The sequence below is a fragment of the Alligator sinensis genome, unplaced genomic scaffold (genome assembly GCF_000455745.1).
Source record: "Alligator sinensis unplaced genomic scaffold, ASM45574v1 scaffold93_2, whole genome shotgun sequence".
Classification (NCBI taxonomy): Eukaryota; Metazoa; Chordata; order Crocodylia; family Alligatoridae; genus Alligator; species Alligator sinensis.
In genome coordinates this window covers 2,402,549-2,409,387 of record NW_005841854.1, presented here as the reverse complement: position 1 = coordinate 2,409,387, position 6,839 = coordinate 2,402,549, and the positions used below count along the sequence as shown (strand labels likewise).

Sequence of the window (6,839 nt, the reverse complement as noted above, 5' to 3'; positions counted from 1 at the left end):
CTGCTTGCTTTCACCACCCTGCACTGGATAGTAAATTCCAGCAGGTGATGATCACTGTCACCCAGGTGGTCAAGTATCCGCAGACCCTTCACCAGGTTGTCGCCCGTGGCGAGGACCAAGTCCAGCAAGGCATTTCCCCTGGTGGGACTATGCACCTCCTGGGTTAGGTGGAGGTCCTGTATCCTGGCTAGGAACCTACGTTGAGTGGTCAGACCTAGCTGACTGCTCCTCCTAGCAGATGCCCGGGTAATTTAGGTCACCCATGACAACCACATCCCTTGACTTTACAGCCTCTGTGAGCTGACCTGAAAATTCCAGGTCCAGCTCGTTCCCCTGGTGAAGCCGTCTGTAGTAGACACCCACTATCAAGTCTCTTTCCCCACACCCCGCTTGCATTCTTACCCAGAGTGCCTCATTTTGCCCCTCCTCTGACCCCATCCTGATAATAGAGGACATGTATTTTTGACATATTGCGCTACACCCATCCCCCCTCTTTTCCTTGCTCTGTCTTACCTGTACAGCCTGTATCCCTCGATGTCCACTGCCTAGTCATGGGTAGAATCCCACCAGGTTTCCGGGAGCCCCACTAGGTCTGGGTTTTTGCTAGCTATCAGGAGGGCAAGTTCCTCTTGCTTATTCCCCATGCTTCAAGCATTTGTGTAGAGGCATTTGAGGCCTCCTGTAGGTGCCCATGCTGCCCCCTTGTTCTTAAGCCTGCCCTGGCCCCTGTCACTTACCTGAATACTATCTGTGCACATCACCTGGCTTGACGGCGAAGTGATCTCATGTTCCTCTGTGTCCCCATCCCCCAGCGAACCTAGTTTAAAGCTCACCGTATGAGATCAGCCATCCTGGAAGAAGAAACACGCTTACCTTTTGGAGAGAGATGAAGCCCATCCCACCCAAACATGTCCTCTGTGCAGAAATGCGGGTCATGGTCCAAGAACACAAGGCCCACCTGGTAACACCAGCTCTGAAGCCGCTGGTTGACCTCGCTGGTGCATGTCTCGTGGTGCCGTCCACGTCTGCTCACTGGAAGGATAGAAAAAAAAAACACCTGTGCTTTTCTCCTTGAGCTTTGCCCCTAGAACCTTGTATAACACCAGCTCTGAAGCCGCTGGTTGACCTCGCTGGTGCATGTCTCGTGGTGCCGTCCACGTCTGCTCACTGGAAGGATAGAAAAAAAAAACACCTGTGCTTTTCTCCTTGAGCTTTGCCCCTAGAACCTTGTACTCTCATGATGCGGTCTGGGTTGCCCCTGGCCATGTCATTCATTCCCACGTGGATGAGGACCACGGGGTAATGAGGTCCAGGATCATCTCTGTGACATCCTGAATCTGAGCTCCAGGCAGGCAACAACCTCACATGCCATGGGGTCAGAGCGACAGATGGGCCCCTCCATTCCTCTCAGGATGGAATTGCTGATGATGAGGACCCGGCGTCTCTTTCTCTTGGTGTTCCGGTAACTTGGCCTGTGCCGTGCTTGGAGTGGCGCTGGTTCCCTTAGAGGCATCCTTTCCTACCTCCTCCTCTGCAGCTGCCAGGGCCTTTGTTGGCTCCTTCAAGAGGGAAACAGTTAGCACGTTGGCCTCAGTGAAATTTGGGAAGCCTGTTCTCTGGCACTAGATACAAATATTCAAAAAGCCCATGGCAGAATTGATCTAAGTTATGAGGTTTTCTGTGAGTGGTGTAGTTTAGATTGGTAGCAAGCAGAATGCACATTCACACTTCAGTGGTGGCAAGTCTTATGCTGGGTTCTGCCGTTTTTAAATAGTTTTTGTGTGCCGAACTTCTGCTCTATTACGGGTACAGACTTGTTTTGTGTGCTGAACTTGTAGTCCATTATGGGTATAGACTGATTTCTCATCACTTATACCTGTAAAAGTGTAATATCTGTACCTGGCCTGGAAGGCAGCTGTTTCTTCATGCATGTGTCTAATGACCATTCCCCGGTAAACCATGGTAATAATCACTGTATCCACCTACTTCATAGAGATATAGTGAGGATTAATTACGTTACATCTAACAGGTCTCTGAAGGTTTAAATCACTACATTTATCATAATCACTATCATCAATTAAGCCACCTATAACCCATCTTCTCATCCTACACACACAAGATTTTCATAAGATAGGAGTCTTAATTAAAAAACATGACTTAGAGTCGGACATTTGTTTTCATCACTGTCAGAAGCCTTAAAGCTGTGTTTTGTTGGGAATTTAAGGCACTTGAAAAGTCCATGAGGCGAGATGCCATAGGCATGTAGAATATTACATTTTCATTTCTGGAAATATGCATAGTCTACAGATGCATAGTCTACAGGATTTAGAACTATTGAACGTTCTAAATAGAGCATTTAGATCCATGAGTGCCCTTAGTTTCTAAAGGCAAGACAAGGTTCCTTGGGTTTCTAAATGCAATTGCTCCTACATGCTATCTAAAATCATTTTATTTTTCTTTTAAGAAAAGACACCTATAAAGCAACAAGCCTGATGCTCCTATCACTTACATTACTATAAATCACAAATAACTCAATTTAAAGCAATGGAGCTACACAGCTGTAAAGCAGATGTAAATGAGAAAAAAACCAGGTCAAGAAAATCTTTAAAGTGTTCCTATAGCAGCCCAAATTTAATCTATCAACAATTGCTATTGGACATAGAGTAGAAATAAAGTGTGTCTCTAAAGTCAGATTCAGGAGACCATTGAGTGTATTTAGCTAGATTTAAGTTAATAGCTCCAGTCAGCAAAAAATTACACTTCAAAGGACAATTTTTAGGGTTTAAAAGGGCAGTATTAGGAAGAGGTTTGTGGTGTAGGTAGCAAGGAACGCAATTTGACAGAAAAATCCTTGCAAAGGCACATGTCCCACTTAGAGAAAGCAACTGCTAGCTTCCAGTAAGAAACAGCATTACCAGATAGTCATGATTATAATATTACAATGACATGACAAGTAATCACTCTGGAATAGAGTATTTGCAAAAGGAACTGTTCCTGAATAGCTGTAGCAGAAAACACAGCCCTCCTTAATTATGCCAGTCAACTGCTATGTGTAAGCAAGATTATTTGGTTTATCTGCATGAAAGAATCTAGCGGGTATTGGAGATGCCACCAGTGCTGTAGTGGGTCATATGAGTCCAGGGCCTTTGGGTGGATAAACTGCACCACAGCAGCAGTTGCCAGGGACCTTTTTGAATCCTCAAATCAGATAAACCTCCTGTGAACAGCAGCAAAGGATACTGGTCTTAGCTGGGAACAGTGCAGCAGGTAGGTTCCCCTTCTGGTGTTGCAGCTCCCTGCCCAGGCTCCTGGATGCTCCAGGACCAAGCACTGGAAGGAGGAACTGTCCCCTCCCTCCCATCACCACCAAGTCTGGCTCCTCCCATAGATGGAGTCCTAGGGACACTGGGGAAAATGGGGTGAAGGGAGTAGAGACCCACCCACTGCTGCCAAGACAGACACTCTGCACATCCACTCTCTGCAGCTTCTAACTGGACTGGAGCAGGAGCAGACCTGGGCTTCAATCACCCCCAGGTCATCTGGGGATAGTGGGCGGGGGGGGAGCTGTTCCTTCTTCATCACCTGCTCGCTGTTTGGACCCCTGGGTGTCCCAATGCCAACTGGGGTTCCAGCCATAGGGAAAGGGAAGTTCATCTTGGGTCAACCTGAAATGACAACTTTTTTTTCCTCATTAAAAGGACCTCTTCTCCCCTCTGCGCTAAAACAAAAACAAAAAAAACCCCACACAAACCTTCATTTTAGTTGAATAAAGCATTTGTTCAATTAGAAATAAAATGCTTAATTTCAGGATTTTTTACTTCTTTAAAAATCAATTTAATAATTGTCAAAACAAAATATTGACTTTCAGCTTTTCATTCTTTTTTTTAATTGTTTCTGAATTATCTTTATCAAATAAAGTATTTGCATGAAAAAACTTGCCTATTGCTAGTCCTTGAGATGACAGATGAATTTTAGCCCCACTGTAGTCAACAGAAGTTTTTTCTATTTCCTTCCTTAATGACTGACAAATTCCCTTATAAGGTCCTACAGCATTTCAAGAGCAGTATTCTTATTTAAACAGTAGCCTAAAGGCTAATGTTTCTGTGGGCATATCTTCACAAGATGTTTACTGCAGAGTAGACTAATTAGCTCCACAGTAAACATCTCAGCATCTACACGTTTTAAATACAAGTACTATCCTGCTGCAGAGTTATTTTACTCCACAGCAGTGTAAGTGTATGTCCATGGGGCACGAGGTAGGGCCAAGGGCCTCGCTGACCTTGTGCCCAGTGAGTTTGTGCCTTGAGGGAAAGGCCTTGTTATCCTTGCAAAATCAAACAGCAGTATTTGCCCAGTTCTCACCTGCCACATCTTGATGTAATCTATAAATATTGGGAGGTGTTCCCTTGCTGAGAGTTTACTTCAAGGACTTTAGGCCTGCTCCTCCTGGGGCTCCAGCCTCTCCTTACACCTAAACCAAATGCCAACCAATGTAAAGATATTGCAGGAAATCTTATCAGTTGTTAACAGATGTTCTACTTCTGTTCTGTTCTTTTTTTTTCTTTGGCTCAGGGTCCTTTCAGCGCTACTTCTGGATAAAGAGCTCAGAGTGGACCCAGAGGAACATTGGGTCACCACTAGGACAAAAAAGGAAACTGCAACAGCCAAAGAACAGCACAGTCCAGGTAAGTATTTGGCACGCCCAAAGTCATAGATTCGTATAGATGCTAGGGTCGGAAGGGACCTCAATAGATCATCAAGTCCGACCCCCATCATCGAGTCCGACCCCCAAGTCCTAAAATGCTATGCACTTTTGATTTTCTTTATCACAGGTATAGGCTCCTTTCCCCAAGGGCTGGGGAATGATCCTTGTCTGGACACAGCCTCATGGGTAAGAACAACTTAAGTCAAAGGAAAAAGAAAAAAACTAGCCACAGATAGGCAATGTCTTTGCCTCCACTGCAGGTGAATATTACTTATACAGCTCGGGGTTCCTCCCCTTTACTCAATAAGTCAGTCAGCACTCTTTCTATTATATAATAGTAACTCAAATGCAAAAAAAAAAGAAAAAAACAAACTTCTTTCACACTGAGCGGCTTGCAGCTGCTCCATCCTTCCCAGTGCTCTAGTATCCACAGTTGGAGAACACTGACAAGTGATCCTCCATAGTTAGAGCTCCTCCACGCTCTGAGACCGGGATCTGGTCCTCTTCCCGTCCCCAAGCTTCTCACAGCTGGAGCTTCACGCTAGGATGGTAGGACTTGCCTGCTTTCCCTAGCCATCTTCTCTCTCTGTCATGGCCACACTGCTGTAAATAGTGCATTGGATGCAGTGAACGCCGATCCGGATGGGCCAACGGCTGATAAACCAGCAACCTGGTGGCTGCACTGTTCCCAGGTGCTGTTTCTTGTAAGTCCAGTAAGTTTTCTGGATTTTTCTTCTTGTTCTGTGAAGAGGCACAGGAAGCCTCTTCACAGTGTATATGCTGGCCCAGCTGGCCAGGGCACAAGGGTGCTTCACTGTGGGGGCTGCCTGCTGGCTAGCCCTGCACTGGAACATCCTTGTGTCCCAGCCAGCCCTTCCAAAGCATGTCAAGCTCAACTGGAGCAGCCTTGGGCTGGCAGGCTGACCCCCTAAACCCACTGCTAGCTGGGGCAGCTCTGAGCTGGCTCAACATGCTGCAGTCCTGGGCACATGTAAATATGATGCCCAGGAGCAATAAACTCTGATGCAATAAGTGTCATGTTAATATGTATGTGTAGATGCACGCTGTCTCTTCTATAATATTGATTAAATGTTGGTATTTACGTGAATTTTTTTTTATACTAGAAGCAGACAGTTTAAAGACTTCAACTCAGAAAAGCATTAAAGCGGGTGTTAAACCCATCTATATGCAAGACAGCACTTGAGAACATTCCTAACTTTAAGCACATGCTAAAGTGCTGTCCTGAATAAGAATAAGTTCCTGAACTAGAGCCAAAATTTTGAAATAGTGCAAACAGTACAATACACTAGGGAAGAACAGGTGTTGAATTTAAACTACTCCGGGGAGATTTACACCCTTAGAAAGCCTTTGATAAATTTGATTTGCAAGTAATTAAGGGTAATGTAATGCTGATAATCCCATTTGTGCAAAGCCAAATTATAGATGCTAATGAAGTTCTGTAAAAGCAAGGAACTTTCTTTTGGACTTTAGAATATAAAATCCTGAATCATGGTGAAAGAGAGGAATTTAGGCTTAATCTACTCCATACTTTTTACGATGGAAATGGACTCCTTTCCTCATAATTTTCCATTTTTTTGCCCGAATATTCTCTTATTGTAAGTGTCATATGACTTAGGCTATACTGTGTTTTCACTCCATCTAAGAAAGTGAGAGAAAATGCAATGAATTTTTGGCATGGAACATTCAATTTTGAGTTGTCAGGTATTAAAACTTTTGGTTGTGGAATACCACTGGAAAAGTGTCCACAGCTGTCTAGACTACAGATGTTCCAGCAGCACTTCAAAAACAGCAGACTTGGAACGATATGCCCCACATAATTTTAGCAAGCGCTCAAGTAATTAATATAACTAGGAGAATTGGGGGCAAATACAGAATTAGCATTTTCAATTATTCTGAAATTATTAAATTCCTCTTTAAATTAGACAATTATCTAATTTGTCTCTAAACAATACCCAGTTTACTCAATTCAAAGTTGACATTTTACCTCCCCATTTTACATGAAGGAAAAAGCCCCTCATCTTAGAACTTTATATGGGGGGCAAGGGGACATATGGTTGCTTTGGCTCAGCCTCCAGCCCCTACCTGGAGTCAGGGCCACACAGCAGCTACTGCC

The 6,839-nt window shown here is 44.4% G+C and overlaps 1 protein-coding gene across 2 annotated transcripts in view; it reads right to left on the bottom strand.

Moving 5' to 3' along the window:
* Nucleotides 1-6,826, bottom strand: part of MTR (5-methyltetrahydrofolate-homocysteine methyltransferase) — a 104,727-nt gene extending 97,901 nt beyond the window's left edge. Inside the window, exons 1-3 of one of the 2 annotated variants that reach the window (XM_025213647.1) lie at nucleotides 1,227-6,826; nucleotides 959-1,091; nucleotides 738-851 (exon numbers count right to left, since the gene is read on the bottom strand). The gene's annotated coding sequence lies outside the window, so the exon portion shown is untranslated. Of the gene's footprint in view, nucleotides 1-737; nucleotides 1,092-1,226 lie in introns of both variants that reach the window. The other variant, XM_025213640.1, reaches the window with a different exon arrangement.
* Nucleotides 6,827-6,839: the final 13 nt, after the last annotated feature.